The following is an 18,509-nucleotide window of genomic DNA, read 5'->3' on the forward strand; positions in this document are numbered from 1 at the left end:
GTTTAAAAAAATGTTAATTTCAATAGATTGCAGAAGGAGACCCTAAGGTTCAAAAACAAAGTGTCAAGCAAGCCACACAGCAGGTAAGAATTAACCCTCTTGTCACAGCTCTTTCAGAGCACAAACATGCCATCGGGCTGGCATCAACACTGCCCATCTCCTTCATGGGAGGAGGACAACAAAATGAATGACACCTGACACTCAACCCAGTCATACTGGTACAGTTTCATAGTTGCTATGAAATATATAAATGCATATGCTAGATTTCTAGTTCTAGACTACTCCTTTCCTTTGATACAGTGTCTTTTTAAACTGCGAGAAGAGTTGCACACACATGAAGCTTGACTATCAGATTTTACAACTGTTCCCTGTGAATATGCCCTCTAAAACAGCTGGGAACAAGATTAAAAAAAAAAAGCAAGCAGTTACAGTAAGACTCATCACTACTGGCAGATTTAATGACTACACAGGTTCAGGAAAACAGAAGAGACTTTTGAATAGTTAATTACTGGGAACACAGGATCTGCCGCCTTCTATATTTAACTTTAAATGCACCGTGCTCTAATCTGCTGGAGAGAGAGTCAGGCTTTATGAGGCGCCCCCTCAAGCACTGGCCCAGGGACAGCACCGGCACTTTCATCACGAAAACGCAGCGCGAGCCTGCGCAAAACCAACCAGTGATCTGTACCACAGCCCAGGATGCACCTACACTGCAAATGACACCAGGTACTGTAAATCAGATTTTGAAGTGCTGTTGCCAAGTATCTGTAGTTTAAAATCTACAAAAGTGAATGCAATGAAAAAAGTTTTGTTTGTTTGTTTTAAATCAAGAACACACCAACAACAGCACAGAAATGATGGCTGAAAATCATAAATTTAAGGTGGCAGCATATAAACTTGCACAGTACATTTGATTGTATTGCTGTGCGGCCTGCCTCTCAGGTGTCACGTAGCCAGAAAGCCTTGAAATCATAAAAGACCTTGAACTATTACATATATTCTCCATTTTGAAAGGTACAGGATCTGGGTAGGTCAAAGCCAAAGGCAAATTTTGAAATGCCGGCTAGAGAAGTAATACTGGCTTCAGAGAAGTAAACATCCTAAGGATGGGTAAGAAGGAAATAGCCTCAAAAAGAAAAGCTAAACCACCAGTCAAACTTACATCTTGCAGCCCAACATCCTATACGATTTGCAGGAATAGCCAGCGGGAAAGAAAGCAAGAGGTGTGGAAATGATAGCTCCTGAGCACACTCCGTTCGCAGATTCCACCATTCTACAGAAGACGGGAGAGGCTCGGCAATAGATACTTCACTCTGGAGTCTCCTTTGGGATCCAGAAAACCTCTTGTAAACAACTCGTGTTCAAATATCCATACCTGAATACCTTTTATTTTATAAGCAGGGTGACCCAAGCGGGAGATGTCAGACAGCAGTACAGAACCAGGCAACACACTCCAGAACAGGCTCATTTTCCACACAAACCTGAAAGTATCTAAGCCTGATGGTAACAAACTTGTATCTACAAAATTCATCAGAAAAATTAAAAAATGCATGACAGAACAGTTTCCCAAATTTCACTCCCACTCTTGTCAACGGGCTTCTACAAAACAGATTCATACTTAAAAAATACGAAGTTGTTGATTTGGTACATTCTCCTGAAACTGCTTGAAGTCCACAAGTTCAGTTTTCTCTGCAGTTGCTTCTCATTTACATGCTAAAGACCCTAAACAGCTAAAATAAAACTAGGGGTCTTCTACAGTGGTATATTAGATCTAGACATGTATGATATAGCAGTTTCTGTAATTGACCAATACTTCTCACACAACTAATTCAAATGGTAACAGTATTAACTAATAAAATTAATTTACAAAACCAGCAACAGATTAAGTAGCAGTTACTTCAGAGCTCTGCCGAGCTTGAGCTTGCTCAACAAGTCAGAAAAACGTAGCCTTTTATCTATACCACAAGGAAGTTCTTAAAATGATCAACTCCTAAATTATTGAAAGCCTTGGTAAGGCTGAAGTTTCTAGCAAGCTAAAATACTGCAAACATTTGTTCTTGGAAACGTATTGCTCAAATTGAAACAAAACAACACAACAAAAAAAACCACTGAAACCTTTATCCAAACGAATACGATTTTTCTAAGCATCATTTTACACTTCTTTTAACGGAAGTCTCAGAATCACCTAAGACTCTTCAAACATTAACACATTCACGAATTCAAGAACAGTTGCTTCACAGCAGAGAAACCTCACTGCCCTAGTTATTTATGGAGAGAGGGAAATCAATGCCAGACAATATTAAAAAGAAAAATCACAAACAAAAAACTGTTCACTACAATTCTCTACCAAGATTTTAATGGCTCTCTGTTCACATGGCACTGTAAGAATGGGCAGGCGGAGACCCTGTGTGCAGCCCACCAGTGGGCTCCAGCATCACTGCTCCACGGGATGCTGCTGATGCTGCTGCAGGGACTCGCCGATGGCATTTGACTGACAAGGTGCTGGAGAGAGCTGCCAGAGCACCACCAACACAGCACCACCAGCTTTCACAGGAACAGATGCTTGGCAGGATTTATTTCCATCTCTTTCCCTTGCTCAGACATCATGCAAGACAGGAACACTCATCACAAAGTCAAATACAATAAAGCATGATGGGGAGAATTTCTTTGAAGGAAAAATCCCAACCCACATATAAGATCAATCTTTTTTCCCTGAAGAAGTGGGATATCCAGGACATTAAAAGGCTTTATTGGGTCTTTTTCATTCAGCAATGTTACTAGGCATTTTCATCCTCTCACTGTTACAGTTCCAGGCTTCGGATGCAAACCTAAAGAGGGTTTTCCTCTTCTTTCAGCAACAAGCCAAGGAATCATGTTAAAAGCATATTACCGGATTTGAACAGCATGGAGGAAGAGCTGCCCTTGAGCTTCTGCTGGAGAGGAAACATGTCAGCACACAGCCAGCAGCACTCTGCTCCCCGGGAAGTCAGCAGGCAGCTAGACTGCGAGCTAACAAAACCTTTAGGTGGAAAACTCCGATATCATTACTGGTAGAGATTAACAGAGTGATGTAAGGGGACGACAGGCCGGAGCGGACGCAATGCAGCCACCAGTTCTCGCCCAATTCTCGCCAGGTTTCCTGCTTTCCACCCGGACATGGGTCCCCCGTGGGGACTCTGGCAGCTCCTGTGTTTGCACAGGCGCTTCCCAAGGCCTGGCAACACGCATCGGTCATGCAGCCCACACAGCTCCTGCAGCGGTCACCACAACAGCTGTGAAGCATTTTCTGCTTTAACACACTTTTAGTGCTCTCATAAAGCTACAGAACCCACCCCAGCTGCTGACATTTCCCAGGTCCAGTCAGTGTGAAGGAAAAGCACTTTATTTTACACACCCGAGGCAGTACTTTGGCTAGCCCACAATGTGAAGAGCGGTAGCAACACTCCCTACATTCTGCTAAAGCTCACTTTGATACTGCTGAAAAATAAGGTGATCAAAAGCTCTGTTTGCTGCTTCGCAGGGTCCCAAGTGCTGAGGACGAGACCAGAGCAGCACTAAGAAGCCGCCTCTCTCCTCTGTACATCTGGGGAGCCAGCAAAACCAAGCCCTTACACTTAGTGAGACTCACCGGGTTTTCTTTATGCAGGTTGACTTGTGCTATTTCATCACCATTTTCCATCTCTTACCCTCTGTTCCTAAAACACAGGGTTTTTTTTTAAGAAGTGACTAATAATCTGGAGGTCTGTAACTTCAGACGTGGTACAAATCAGCAGGAAGGGCAGCACTGGCAGCCGGAAGGTTTATCTTGCCATTTTGCCCACAGAGGCCACCAGCAGAGTTAAATGTTTATGAAACCTTTACCCCAAAGGTTTCACTCATTACAAACAGTAAAGCCAGAGCGAGGCTCTTACCACATTAAAATCACCTCACTGATTTTATTGCACAAACAACCTCAACGGCAACATGCATGGACTAAGCAGCCACATAATGATGCGCAGGGTAAATACAATCAAGCTTTTAGTATTTACATGAAAAAAAGGATACTGCTAATCCACATGTTTATTACTGAAAAATACATCTTCTGTTAGGAGTTAATTTTGCTTATGACATTACAGCACACGACGCAACTAGATATTGACCTTTGATTTCGTACTTGGAAGCATGCCCTAGTACCCGTGGCTATCATGTGTAGTATCTCAAGATAGTGTTGGAGCAGGTTTTAAGCACACACCAAATGCCCTGTCTTTCCCAAAAGAGCCTTCCAGAAGCTCTTACAGCACCTAATATTTATTTATTTATTTTTAAAATCACGGGACTGTGCTTTTCCACAGTAAAAAGTAAGTGTCCACTCTAATAAAAGTAATTGTCCTTTATTAGCATGCCTTGTGGGAGAAAGAAAACAAAAAGATTAATCAAGTGGAATTGGTTTAATTCTGCAGCAAGTACAAACAAATACCAAAAGAGAAAGAAACTTGCCACACATTAAGTAAAAAATTGTGCTCATGCAAGATTCTCCATCCAAGAATTGTGTAACCTGTGAGTAGTCATACAGCTGAGAAATAAGTAAAACCAACTAAAAATGAGAAGACAAACACAGTGAAATTTGTACCATAAATCTTGTCACCTAACTGCTAAACTGAGATGCACGGGAAGATGTTTCTTGAAAAAAAACTCAAAAAACACAAACAAACAAACCATCAAACCCCAACACTGCCACCAATTAAAGTACAATCACACACTGCATCACAGATCTAGCCCACTACATGTATTTCAGGACAGCAGATATTTCTTAGGTCCCTCACCAAGAATTGCTACAGAAGTGCCTCAGCTGAATAACAAGGTAAAAACAAGACAGAAATCTCCCATGACCAAAGCACTCGAGATGCACTTCACAAGGTCAAGAGATCTGTAAATTGAACAACCAAAGCAATGAATTTCCATGTCTTGCAATCAGCAACCATATGAAATAGGCATGAGTCAAGTCACAGTCAGTGGGGGAAAAAATCTTAATTATTGACAGATAAAAATACAAGTCAAGAAAATGAAATAATACCTGAGGTTGACACACACAAAATCTTATCTTTCAGTAACAAGGTTTCTTTCCACAACTAAGAGGAGAAAGGTGTTAGTAAGGAGCTTTTCTCAGACTGCTGAGAGCTCTCTTAGGCTGTTGTGCTCCTCACTGAAGTACCTGAGATAATGGAGATGGTGTATTGCTACATACCCAATTAACATTCATTTTAAGGTGATGGCTAGCCATCTAATTCCAAGCTTGCATGCCCTGCCAGCGGGAAAACCTCTTAGAAAAAGAAGGGGGGATAAAAAGGATCTGCAGAGATCAAGGTCAGGTTAACTTGAAAAACAAGCAGTACTCTTTCAGCGCTTACAAGGTTGTGGTTTCTTTTTTCCTTATGCAATATACCACTTTCAATGGACTGTGCAGATGTTAGAACAGGATTCTTGAATCCAGAGGGACACTGGATGTGCTGTTTATCCTGAAAAAATATAACTATCTCAGCAATTACTGTAAGAGATGGTGTTCCTATAGGAAAAACAGTGCAGCTGAAACTCTGCAAAAACATGATTATAAAGGTACTGCTGCAGCTTAGCTAAATTCTTCACTAATGTTTGGCAGAGAGAGTAGTACCAGACACCATTCACAGTGCACTAGCAAGAAATCATTAATGGAGGCACTTTATAGGGGTCCCCTGAGACAGGTCTCCAATAAACCAAAAAAAAAAAAAGCAAGTATTTGGAAGAAAGCATGTTAAAAAAGAGTTCCAGGCAATGAAATCTGTGAGACACGAGACAATAGAAGAACAGCTCAGTAATGACAGCCAGTGGCAAGAAGAGCAGCTTTCTTATGCAGGGTACCACTCCTCTGCTCAAGTCCACCCTGCTTCTCTTTTTTAATGTACCAGCCCACTGAAAGTTGTATTTTTACATTATCGACCCTAGTCGATATCAAATATCAAAACAACAAAATCAGAGGTGTGTTGCTTCCATTTTTCTTGCTGCCTCAAAGTTCTGAACAGCAAAAGCAGAGGAGATCACTGGTGTCTCCAGGATACAGCACTGCAGCATTTGAAAACCCGTAAGTTGCCTTCAAAGTTACACAGGCTAAGCTTAAAAATGAAAAAACCCCAAACCCTAAGTGTGCATTCTCCAGAAAGTAATGCCTCCCAGTTGCTAACAGTTTATTATTACATGAACTAAATACAGTAATCAGAGGAGGGATGTATTAATAGCCAGCACCTCTTACACACTTGCAAGCAGTGAAGGCCATGGCTTTAATAAAATGACAACTGCTGTAAAAAGACAAGCAAATTTTAACTCAGAATTCCTTACTTATTTCTTCAAAGCACATACAAGAGAAAGGAGTTAACACATGGCTTTTTACCCACAGGATAGTTAATTAGCTTCTAGATGCTTGGATTTTGATATTTCTGGCTAAAATGAGATGGCACAAAGAGCCAGCAGTGGAAACGCACAACGCTTTGCACCATGTCAAGTATTCTAAACACACCAGCTAATGCTGATTATGCTGTTAGCAGCATTCACTTGGCCAGAAAAAGAGTCCATAAATGACCCACATGGAAGCCTGAAAGCTCTTAGATGGATTCACGGAACAAGAGTCTAGCAGGGGCTATTAAACACAGGGATGATACAACCTTCTGAGCTGAAAATTGCTGTAAGTATGACAAGAGCATGAAAGAAACAAATGTAGTATTCCCATCTACCTACCTATATTTTTATAACGTCCTTCTCGCACACACTTTTTTACACCTACGCAACTCTACAGGCCACTTTGAGAGACCAGGCTCTGGACTAAAGGCCAATTTCTCCCAGTAAGTCAAGCTTTGGTCTGAGATCAGGTAACTTAGAGGCATCATGTATCCCACACAGCTCCTTCTCACTCTGTGCTTTGAGAAAGGCTCTCTTAAGTCCATAAACACATCAGGCAAGCTTTACTCACCCACAAGAACACTCTCCACTGCGGAGTATATGACAACAACACTGAGAGCTGGGTGGGAATTCAGGACGGGCAGGTGAGGAGGAAAAGTAAACAAAAATCCCAAGAGGGCTGACCCAGGTCAGCCTATTGTGTTACTGATTTTGTAGGAAGACTTTAGATTGCTTCTTTTTGAGATTACAGCAGACATTCAAACTAGTTGTTTTCAGTGTGTATACATACATATATATATATACACACACACATTGAAATACACAGTTGACCAGAATGTCAGAATTAAGAAACATTGCCATGAAAGGAAATCAAATAAAGTAACAATATAAATCACCCGAGCTAGAAGAAAACACAGTAATTAGCCTGTTGCCTCACGAATTTGTATTAATTTTCCAGTATTAGTGTCATGTGCTAACAGCATAATCACATTACAAAAAGCTAGTAGGAGTTACTGAGTGAGAGACATCTGCCTCACCCAGATGTAGCCCAGGGCAGATATACAATATTTTAAACGACTCCACTGGAGAGGCACCAAATCCCACCTGTGGTCAGTACCTTTTTACACTGCAGCAGTTCCTGAAGTGCTTCGTGTCCACACACTGGGAATAGACGTATGGACAGCTGTCAGTCAGCTCAGCGCAAAAAAAATGACAGTTTAATGGATGCTATTAGTTGTAAGGACCACTGCCTGTTTCACTGTCAATCATTTTAGGAGGCAATTAGCAAAGCCAAAACCGGTATCCACTTCTCCTGACCAAACACCCAACTGTCAGAACCCAAAAATGGGGAACGTTTGACTTAACTTTAGACATGAATTGACGGCAGACACCTAAGTCTGCCCCTGCAATTTTTGGCTCTTTTCACAATCAATGGAGAGAAGTGAACATCTCCAGAAAATAGCTTATCTAAAATATTCTGCTTGCCCATCTCCAGGTGGGATCTTAAGGGAGTCTCTTGTGAACCGTTTCACAGCTTCAGGCACTTTTTAGATATTTGAAGCAGATCAAAACTTCCTCCAACAGTTTCTACAACACTACAACAGAAATTCACACCTGGAGATTGGCAATCTGTGTGAGAATCTATAGCTCAGTGACACCTAAAAAGAGTTTAATCACACAGCCAAAATTAACAACAGAAGGATTACTAGTGGTATATTGTTCAGTTCTATAGTTAATTCAGTAGACCTGCTTGCTTATCTTTCTGAGATGTTTCACAGAGTTTCCATTGTTGGACAAGAAGTTTCAAAATCCAGCGTACCACAAATATGCTGAGAGAATAGGCTCAGCGTTAGACCATAACCACCCACTCGTGCCCAACCCAGTTTCTGAAGCCAAGCATTACTGCTGGAGTTACGGATTTCTAACCAGAAGAGGTTTAAGATCTTTTTTAATAGGCATAAAACCTCACTATGCCAGCCAGTCTGGCTTCCTTCGGCAGAAAGAGCACACAGCCGCTTTTTGTGGCTGTTTGGGCTGGATCAATGTCAGCTCCACACAATGATATTTGACACTGTTAATAGGGAAACCTATTTTCCTGTTCACAGCGTTATTGTTCATGCACTGGAAAGACCGATGTCAGCAACCTACTTTTGCAGATAACCTAATAAAGGGTCCAGGGGATGTATGTCTGTCTGTAGGTGTATGCATACAAAAGCACATGTAAGAGAGTAAGAATGCCAATAAAAGCTATGTTAGATTTCTACAGCTCACCTCCAACAAGGATGCAAGAGGTGAATAAATTAAAAGGTTTATCAACAAGATAGCTAAAGATGTTTTTTCTTCTGGACTGAAAAAACACAATGAAAGGCTTGGCTGGTTTCTCTGAGGACTTCAGAAAGATATGCCAGTTAACCTAGGGCTTTTGAACCTCAATCTAGAAAAGGATTCTACAAAATACATTAACTTTCAGTGAAAAAAGGGCAAATACCTTTCACTGATATACTTCCTGTCCTTTTGAAAGAAACAAGCCTTTCAAAAGCCAAAATACCATTAACGGCTACTGCATCTATTGTACAATTACGAAAACAAAACAACAAAAAAATTATTTCTAATTTTAAGAAGTGAACTGATGCTAAATCCCAAAATGTAGATCTGTATTGTCATGGATACAGTCAAACTCTCAAAGTCAATGAACTGACTGTTAAAACCCATTCAGACCAATGCATTTGCATCCCACATAGAATGTTTGATACACTCTGTGGCATTGAAAAACTAGAAAACCTAGCATACGTTCTCTGCTAATGGAAGATAAAATGTAAAGGCAGAAGTGCCAAGCTAAATTTATTTTTTAAAAATCTAAAATGAAACAGCAGATGTTTAACCCGACTCTCAACCAGAGGCTTTGCAAAAGGTGGTAATTTTCCTTTAATCTTGACAATGCTGCAAAAACAGAGTTGATATTTCAGATTAAGAGTATGTTGATATGAACCTTCATTAACCAATTCTTGAGAACACTAATTTTGGTAGCTATTCAGTAATCTAAAAACCTAGTTATTAACAGAAACTGAGTAATTTATTACAAAGAACAAAATAAAAGTTAAAATGATATTACAAAGAACCAATGGGGAACATCTTGCTCTGTGCTAGGAAGACAGTGCCATTTTCCCCATCACCAACATCTTGCTCTCCCTCAGCTTCAAATGATTTTTTTGTGTTGCCTCCTCATATCGTAACACTGCTTTTGCACCACTGATACCTACCAGGTCAGACTGAAAAGGTCAACAACTGTTTAAACTGACAAGACAAAGGGAAACAGGAAAAGAATCGGGCCTTCCCATACCAGGGAACAAAAGCAAATCAGAGAGAGCACAAAGCTACTAAACTAACCCCAGCATCAGACAGGTCACCTGTGAAATGCTCTGGCTTGACGCATTTGGCTTCAGAGACCTGTGGACCACTGCTTGCAGGTGACAGTTAAAGAATCCCACAACTTCATCACAGGAGAGACCAGATAGTCTGATGCCTCAATGATTTAGCAACATAGGTCACTAAACAACCAGCCCACTGTCACAACAAAGGATCTTGGAGGCACAACAGCAACACAAACTGACACACTGATGACAGGGCACACTGGGAAGAAGGCACTTTTCAGCATAGACCAATAGAGACTTTAACAGAAATAAAACAATTTAAAATATAAAGCCCTTCCTTTGTCTCCTTTGCAAGAGTAGATTATGAGTATTTTTTTCCTTCCTCTAATCCAAGGAAAAATCTTGTAATAGAGTTACACAAAACAAAATAGCCCAACTCAAAACTCAGCAAAAGACCTCATCCAGGTGTTTGAGCAGAGGTGAAGCAGGTTCTTCCCTGTGCTGGGAAGTGACCCAAGGCTGACACGCAGGATAATGGACTTTAAGGGCAGAGCCAAGGATTCAGGCAGCCCTGGGGACCTGCTGACTGGGGCCTCTTTTTTGCTGCAAAATGTAGGGAAAAAAATACAACAAAACACTATATTGGACATAATATGGGATTCAACAGCGCAACATGGGGCTTCAAAAGCACTGGCTGATGGTTTGGGGATCCTTAGGTCCCAGTCACAAGAAACTATGCATTAAGATAATATAGTCAAAGCAGACCTAAACAGAAGGGAGACTACCAGCCCAGGTATCAGGAGCAATCTCAGAGAGGTGCAGAGACATGGGACAAATCCAGCAACAAGACTCTGATCAAACTCATCAATACTGGCTCATACACAGAAGGTTGCAGATCAAGAAGAAACTTGCTATCTGTTCGTCTTTTGGAAGGGTTGACTTCTCATTGAGGGTTTACTATTGGGTATTATTATTGAGTAATATTATGAAACAAATAACATACTTTGTTTTCCTAATTTCATATTACTTTAGGCATGAATGGCAGTGAAAATAAATGACTAGCCCTGTATCTGCTAATGCTCAGTAACACATTCCCAAGATTTCACCTCCTGTGCCTTATCGGAAGAAAAATGACTAATGTATAACTTGAATGCACTGAATGAATATTCCCTCTTTGAAAAAAAAAAAAAAAAAAAAATCTAGACAAGCAGGAGTTTTTATCTAAGGAAACAACCTAAAATGAAAGGATCACTTGCACATTACAAACTGTCAAGCTGCTTAGACTTCTTTTTCTGCATGAAAATACATTTAAGGAAAACACATGAAACAGTGGTTACTACAATGAAGTACAACCCCAAAGGCATATTTAATTGTTCTTCTCGAAGTAGCTGAAGGAGCTGTAGATGGGTGTAACTGGTTGGGATTCAAGACATCACAGGAGGTGCTTCCTTCTTGTGTCCCTGACCGACCTGTCTGTCCCAGACTGTGTCTAGCATTTTCCTTGCCTGACCTGTCTGTCCTCAATTCTAGTTCCCACCAGAAGTAATTCATCCTTCTTACAGGCTGACTAAAAGCAATAATCCTTGTCCACTACTATGAGTCTGCAATAACTGCAAGCAATTTCTATACAAAACTTCTCCATCTGACCTAAGAATAACTTGGATTTTGCAGAGCAAATTGTTATACAGGACTCCAAAACATGGCTATGTATGAAGTACTCAATGGATTTAAAAATTCCTATTAAAAACTCTATGCAAATTCTACTGCAAAACCATATTTCTAATTTCAAAATCTCTTAGATGCATAGCAACAAACAGCTCTTTTAGACAAAGTCCCTATTATGGTAGGAATTACTACTGATTTACTTCCTAGAAGTATTTTCGTGACTTCTGGGAATTTAAAAACCAAAATACATACTTGACAAAAGATTATTTGTTCTATATGGCACATGTAAGGAAGTTTTTTTTACTATATTAAAACATACTTAGTGTTAAAGGTGTATCTAAAGATGGAGTGGGAACAAGAATGAACAATAGGAAAAAAACCTGTCATGTTAACAGCCATTACCCAGGTTTCATCTTCTGTACAGACTCATGACTGGCTCACCTCTTAACTATAATAGTTTCTTTTTGCCTATGAAGTATGCACCAGGCATGTCCCAGTCTTCCAGCCTGACCTACACAAGCTGCCACTTGCACTGGCCCAACCCAACTGCAAAACTGAGCCAAGATGGAAGGTTTACCAGAAATATGTTACAATTATACTATTTCCCTTTATGGTGCTTGCACTACGCAACCTCACTTCCCACAAGAACAAAGCTGTACAATCCTGAAACTCAAGCGTTTTGTTCTGCTCTTGGTTTTATAGCATGTGAGAACCTCGAGGAGCACAATGCTGCTGTAAATAAGGCCATCACAGCATTGTACTCTCCCTTTGGTCAGTGGACTGTCTCGACTTTGCTTTTTGTTTTGATTTTTGCAGTTTCTTACAAGATCTACAGCTAGATTTAAGCAGTATGGTATGGCAAGTTGAAAAGGGTTTTCAGGTGTGGCAGAATATTATTGCACTCCACAGACTTCTCTCTTGACGGATAAGCAATAGATTTTTTTTTTTCACTTGTTAATTTTCCTCTCACACACCAACATTACCTCTGAGTGATCCCTGCATATTCTAGTTATCTTTGAACGGATAATTACTCTTTTAAATTAACAAGTAAGTACTGCTGCAGTTGAGAGGAGCACTCGTATTTAATCAACAACAGGTCACATGGAAAAAGAAATCAAATCCACAGGACAGCCATGGCAGTGCACAAGTGAAATTTATTGCATGTGACGTATCAGAATGGAATTACTTTTCCTGCAGGTTCAGGCAGTGAGATATAGGTGACGGCCTATTGCCTTATGTGCAACACAGACATAAGAATTCTTTAATTTGAATAGGAGGAATAAGGACAGAAAATAAGCTACGTAAAAAATGATGTCTCTTAAACTGATGTGAACTTAATAGCACATATCCATTCAACACATAATCTTATTCCTCTGTCCTAAACAATTCCCTTAGGCCCACAAACAGATACATATATCTGTAGATGACTGCATTATTTAAGCAGCATTTAAATAATCTTATCATGCATTGAAAAATTACTCATGGATTAGATCTAATTAGATATGTTTAACCCAACTGCCTCCACCATTCTTCACCAGATAAAAGGTTTGTCACTAACTGCTGACACATACGCTCCCAGAGACTTCATTTTTCCCAGCATCACACTCACGATTCCCAGAAGGTGGAGTGGGGTCTGTATGTGCTGTTAAGTTTCTCAACATCCTTCTACATGGAGATATATTTGCTTTACAGCTTTATGTAATTTTATTTACTTTACATCTCTTAAGCTTTTAATTTATTTTAGCAACACTCCTCTGAAAAGCCACTGCACATCAACTCTTGCAGAAGCCGTGCTAATGCATGCTTGGGTTATTGCCACCACTGGCAAAGCTTAAGTGGGGAAGAACTTAGTTTTGCAAAGGTGCTCAGCTGGGCCTCTGATACTTATCGCTCTGCAGTCACTAAACACATCTCAGTCCTTCACCAGCAAAGAGCTGCTTGTTCTATTACACTTACAAAAAAATTAAAGTACCTCCCTTCATGGAATTCATCTGTGTGAAACAATTTGTTTAAAGCTTGGATTTTTCTTATCAAATAGAAACAAAATGATTCAAAGTCTCATACGAAAAACCAAGTAGATGTATTGTCTGAGCAAGTGGTTCATATCAGGACCATCTAGAACAAACAATTAAGAGAATATGAAATCAAACTGGAAAAGAGCATTTTTTTTCCTAAATTACAGATCCAATGTTGAGTATATAAATGGAGCAAGGCTTACACTTTTCTGGTTTTGTTATGGAAGCAATGCTGATTTATTTTCTTTTTAGTTTTTAATCACATAGAACAAATGCACATTTATCTAAGGCACTCGCATTGCTCTCATCATCACAATACCTGAGCACTTGAAAATTCCTTCTTTGCACTGTTAACCCTCATCATTTGTAGGATGATTATGTGGGTTGGCCTTGCATGATTACCAGCTGAAGATATAGCGAAAAAAAAGCGCATATACTAAAAAATTTACTTTGCAGCCTATAGAAATAAACTTGTGAGCAGTTTTCCCTACAGAAACATCTATAGAGATCGTTGCTATGCTGGCGATATTCTAGGTGTAAAAATATGAAAGCTTGCTCAGCTCAGACAGATCAGGTCTAGGAGCAAACTACGAACACTTGTGCTAAATCAGACTAATAAACCCTGTGAAGAGAACTATACCATTACCTGAACCTTCAAGCCCCAAACTGGGTACTTTCATACTGCTCTGTCCTGTAGTTCCTGCTGGAGAACACTGCTCACCTCTACTCTGCTTACCCAACGGTCTTTTGGGAGATGCTTTGATGTCCTTCTGCCCCATAAGCTTTAGAATCCTTCAAGTCAGTGTTCAAGAGAAGATGGAGTGAGTACAGGTCTCACTTTGCCAGACCCTGGATATGGCTGGAGTCAAGTGTTGGGATTTGCTCCTGAATTTGAAAGTGTAGAGAAAGCCTAACTTGGTGCAAGGTCAACAGGGAAATGGTAGCAGATGTAGATCTACACCCATGTCTCATATGAGCACCCTGACTATAGGAACACACTGGCATTCAAAGAAAACACCTATTGTGTTCAAACGTGTATCGTGCTCACCAGCCTCTGTCTACCTTCAATTATTCTTTTGCAGTCTTTTTATAATCTACCTTTGGGTATAAAACAAGACTTAGCGACACCGACAGATCATATCACAGATTCAGTGACTATCCTGAGATCCAAAATGAAACTTAAAAAAAGCCCCAACACAGTAACATAAAAGTACTTAAGGAAGTCAAAGAGTTATACGATACAAATTAATAAGGTAGAGGGGAAAGTAATCTATCCATAGATCAGTATCTGTGAGATCTGAGAGGAAAAAACAGAGGATGTTTCTAGCAATAAAAGCCTTGAACTTGCATGAACTTGAACTGATCTAAATGAATAATCCTATTAAACACTCCTCACTTTGGCCAGGATATAACTATCAGGACTGGAGAGAGCAGGATGAAAACCCAGTGAAGGTCTTTATTAAAGGCTCAGCTGCACGTGAAGGAGATTCTCATAGCCCAGGCCATGCAGATCACAGAACCATTTTACAAAAATGCACTTGAGAGCCACCTGAAATGGCTTTCACATAGAAACTATTAAACAGACTTAAGACTTCAGCTTGGCAAAAAGGCAGTGGTGGGGGATAATACAGGTCTGGCAAGCCATGGTTGCATGTCAGGGGTGAACAAGGAACAATTCTTCATCGCCTCCCAAAACAGGAACTGGGGGCTGAGGGTGACGAATCAAATGAAACTGTGAAGTAGCAGGTTCAAAACCAAAAAGAGGTCTTTTTCAAGCAGCTGTGGCAGTTATAACCACAGGATGCTGCAGATAGTTTACCTAAATTAAAAAAAAATCCACTGCAGGTAATCCAATACAAAGGTTCAGCTGTGAACCAGTGGGATGGGAGATAGGAGAATAAGTAATAGGAATATCAGTACTTGTTTGATCTGTTATTTTTCCCCAGAGAAAATGCAGTGAGTCAGACCAAGTATCTGATCATGCTAAGCCCTGGCATAGAAAGAGGCTACAGGATCTCTGACCCCCGCTACCATGAGCAGAGCAGCAGAGTACAGGGCTGTAATTCAAGCAGCCTCCAAGACACACATGAAGCTTAGTCATTTGACAGAAAACAGCCTGAAACCAGTGAAACCAGCTCAGCATCTCCTTTGCGTCTCTTCCACATCCAAAGACTGAGAGTTTCATGGTACAGTTTCCAAGGAATAAGGCAGTCCCTCTCCCCTAGCTAGACTCAAGAAAAGGCATTTATTGTATTGTATATTGTATTACTAATACTCAATGAAAGAAATCCTTGTTATTTTCTTGCATGGACCTTGCTCTCGACAGCTGCAGAAAACATCAGGTGTTTAGGATCACCTACACATGGATTACAACAGCCATCGTAAATTCCCAGGAACAGAACTGCACACAATAGAAACAGCAAACCGGAGAGGAAAAAATGTCACCCCAAAATTTGCTTCACAAATCAAAAGTATCAGACGTATAATCTGATGAGGAAATAAGGAATATTTTATATGTAATACTTATCATTTGAAACATAAACAATATTGAGTCGCAGTGAGGTTAACGCATCTTTTTCCCTCTGCAATAACCACAACTTAAATTATTCATTACCACACAGTAATACCCATAACTAAAATAGGTATAACAACCAGATACAGTAGATAAAATATATTAAAGGGCAAGGCACAACAGTACAGAACCTACATTTTCAGGTTCCAGTTCCACACCCTGACACAGACTCCATACTTCACCTTGGAAAAACAATTTGCTGCCTCCATGCTTCAAATTCAACACATAAAATGGAGGCAACGCCACTTCATTACCTCATCACGATCTTGCAACAATAAACTGAAGATTGTGAAATGTCTGCAAACTACCAGACTGAAGGTCACACAGAAGCCTTCCATAGGTAAGAGCAAGAAACATTTTTAACTTGTGTTAAAGTCTTATCACTCTTACAGATAGAGCACTCCTGCAGCCTTAAGTAAGCAAGGGAGCTCTATTGAGGCTGTCAAGGAAAAACTGTGTGTGTTCCTTTACTCTATGAACTAGGGTGCAGTGAATGTATTGCCATTCTCACATTTAAAAAAGGAATGTAATATGCTTACTTTTGTACACTGAATGCCTGACAGTTGTGTGGGGTTTTTTTTTAAATATCACAAAATTTGTTCACAGTGGGTAAAATTCACACCCTGCGATGAACCAACAAAAGCCCACTTAGCCCCTCATTTCAGCCTTCATGGTTGAGCTGGTGACAGACTCCCATGAGCACGACATGGGGATATCTTCCTGGACCAGAATATACAAAGCACTTTTGTCTTGAGGGAATTTCCTTCCAGGCACTTTTGTTTTCCCACAAAAAAAGTCAAGGGAATCTGTTAGAATCTGAAGTCCAAAGCAATCTTTCTTATTTACACTTGTTGATTCAAATAAAACTAGATGGTGGTACATCCCTGTATTTCTGTGATTTCTAAAATCAGGAAAAAATACAGAATTTGACTGTTTTGTTAAAATAAAATTGCACCACATTTTGGTTTTCTACCCAAAAAGTTATAAAGATATACTAGACTCAAAGAACGTGCTTTTCTATGAACCAGAAAGCAAACAACAGGACTTCAACATTTCAGAAAGTCAGTTAAGCAGTTAACAAATGTAAAAATCGAAAATAAAATTCCAATTCAAAAGATAGATTCCAATAAATAAGCAGCCATGAGATGGCCTGCAAGTATTAATTAAAGAAAAAAAAAATCAGTTTGCTGATAAAGCTATGCCTTCAAAAACTAGCTACAGGAAAAAAAAGGGATTCCTTAAAATAAAGGATATAAAAATTACACACTGGAGAGTAAAACAAAGGAGGGTTCAAAGTGCCACCAAGTACCGGGGTTCTGCTTTTCTCTCTCATACAAACACATGCAAAAATCGAGGATGTTAAATCTCAGTCCCCGTGCCTTACTGGGGATCTGCAGATAATCCCTGCGCCTCCCAAGCCGCAGCTGGAGGAGTGGAAAGTTGGATCCGTAACAAAGATCTTTTTTCCACCGACGGTTTAATTTTAGAAAGGCGCTAACAAAGGCACGGCTCTAAACAACCCTAAACGCGTTATTTCCCTTCCCAATTCATCACAGTCCGCTTCCTTTAGCAGACACGATGTCGCGACACAACCAGGGCTTTATTCGGCCGCTTCAGCCGAACAAACAGCGTTTCCTGCCTAGAAAAAAAACAAACAAGCAAACAAACAAACAAACAAAACATCTCACAAACCGATGCCACAAAAAGGCAGAAAGCCACCTCTGCGGAACGACTGCCGGGCACCGGGGCTGCCCAGCCGCAGGTGCCAGCCCGCACCGCCGCCAGCGGACCCAGCACCGCCCGATCCGGGCCCCCGGGGCTTCCAGCGGGTTCCCCTGCTCCGCAGCAGCGCCCGGGCCGCGCAAAAGCCGCGCACGGCGGCGCTTCCGAGCGCGCGTTTCCTCCGCGGGCCCCCGCTCGTCCCGCCGCGGCGCCCGCCCGGACCCGCGATGGCCGCCGCGCACAGGCCCCGCGACTCGCCCGCCCGCCCGGCGCTGCCCCGCCGCCGACCGCCCGGGCAGCACAGCCGCGGAGCTGCGCGGCGTGATCGCCGTGGGGAGGCCCACTCGTGGGGGGCACCTTCCCGCCCGCCGCACCTGTCGGGTGGTTGCGCGGTCCGGGGAGGAGAGGGCAGGCGCGAAGGCGACAGCGGCAGCAGCAGACAATGGAGGAGCGAAGGACAGACACATTGATACACGGGCGCCTCTGCGCCCGCCCCCTCCGCCCGGCCGCACCACTCACTGCACCTCTCCGGGGGAGAACGGCGGAGGAGCCAGAACGCAGCCAGAAGGTGGGGAGCAAAAGAAAAGCAAAACTCGTTTCTTAACTTTAAAATGATGGACAAGAGAGGAACGGTCTCCTTCTCTCCGGTAGCGCCGGGCTGGGAAGGCGGTGGAAGGGGACAGCCGGCACTCAATCTCTCCCACGCCGTGGCGGGAATGGTTTACCCCGCGGCCGGCCCCTGGCGGGGCGGGGCTGTGG

The 18,509-nt window shown here is 41.5% G+C and overlaps 1 protein-coding gene across 3 annotated transcripts in view; it reads right to left on the reverse strand.

Moving 5' to 3' along the window:
• BZW2 (basic leucine zipper and W2 domains 2) overlaps positions 1–18,414 on the reverse strand; it is a 56,877-nt gene extending 38,463 nt beyond the window's left edge. The window contains exon 1 of one of the 3 annotated variants that reach the window (XM_080340735.1): positions 18,356–18,414. The gene's annotated coding sequence lies outside the window, so the exon portion shown is untranslated. Of the gene's footprint in view, positions 1–17,720; positions 18,012–18,124; positions 18,290–18,355 lie in introns of those variants that run through there. The other 2 variants (XM_080340734.1, XM_080340736.1) reach the window with 2 other exon arrangements.
• Positions 18,415–18,509: the final 95 nt, after the last annotated feature.

Source organism: Nesoenas mayeri, assembly GCF_963082525.1.
Source record: "Nesoenas mayeri genome assembly, chromosome: 2".
Classification (NCBI taxonomy): domain Eukaryota; kingdom Metazoa; phylum Chordata; class Aves; order Columbiformes; family Columbidae; genus Nesoenas; species Nesoenas mayeri.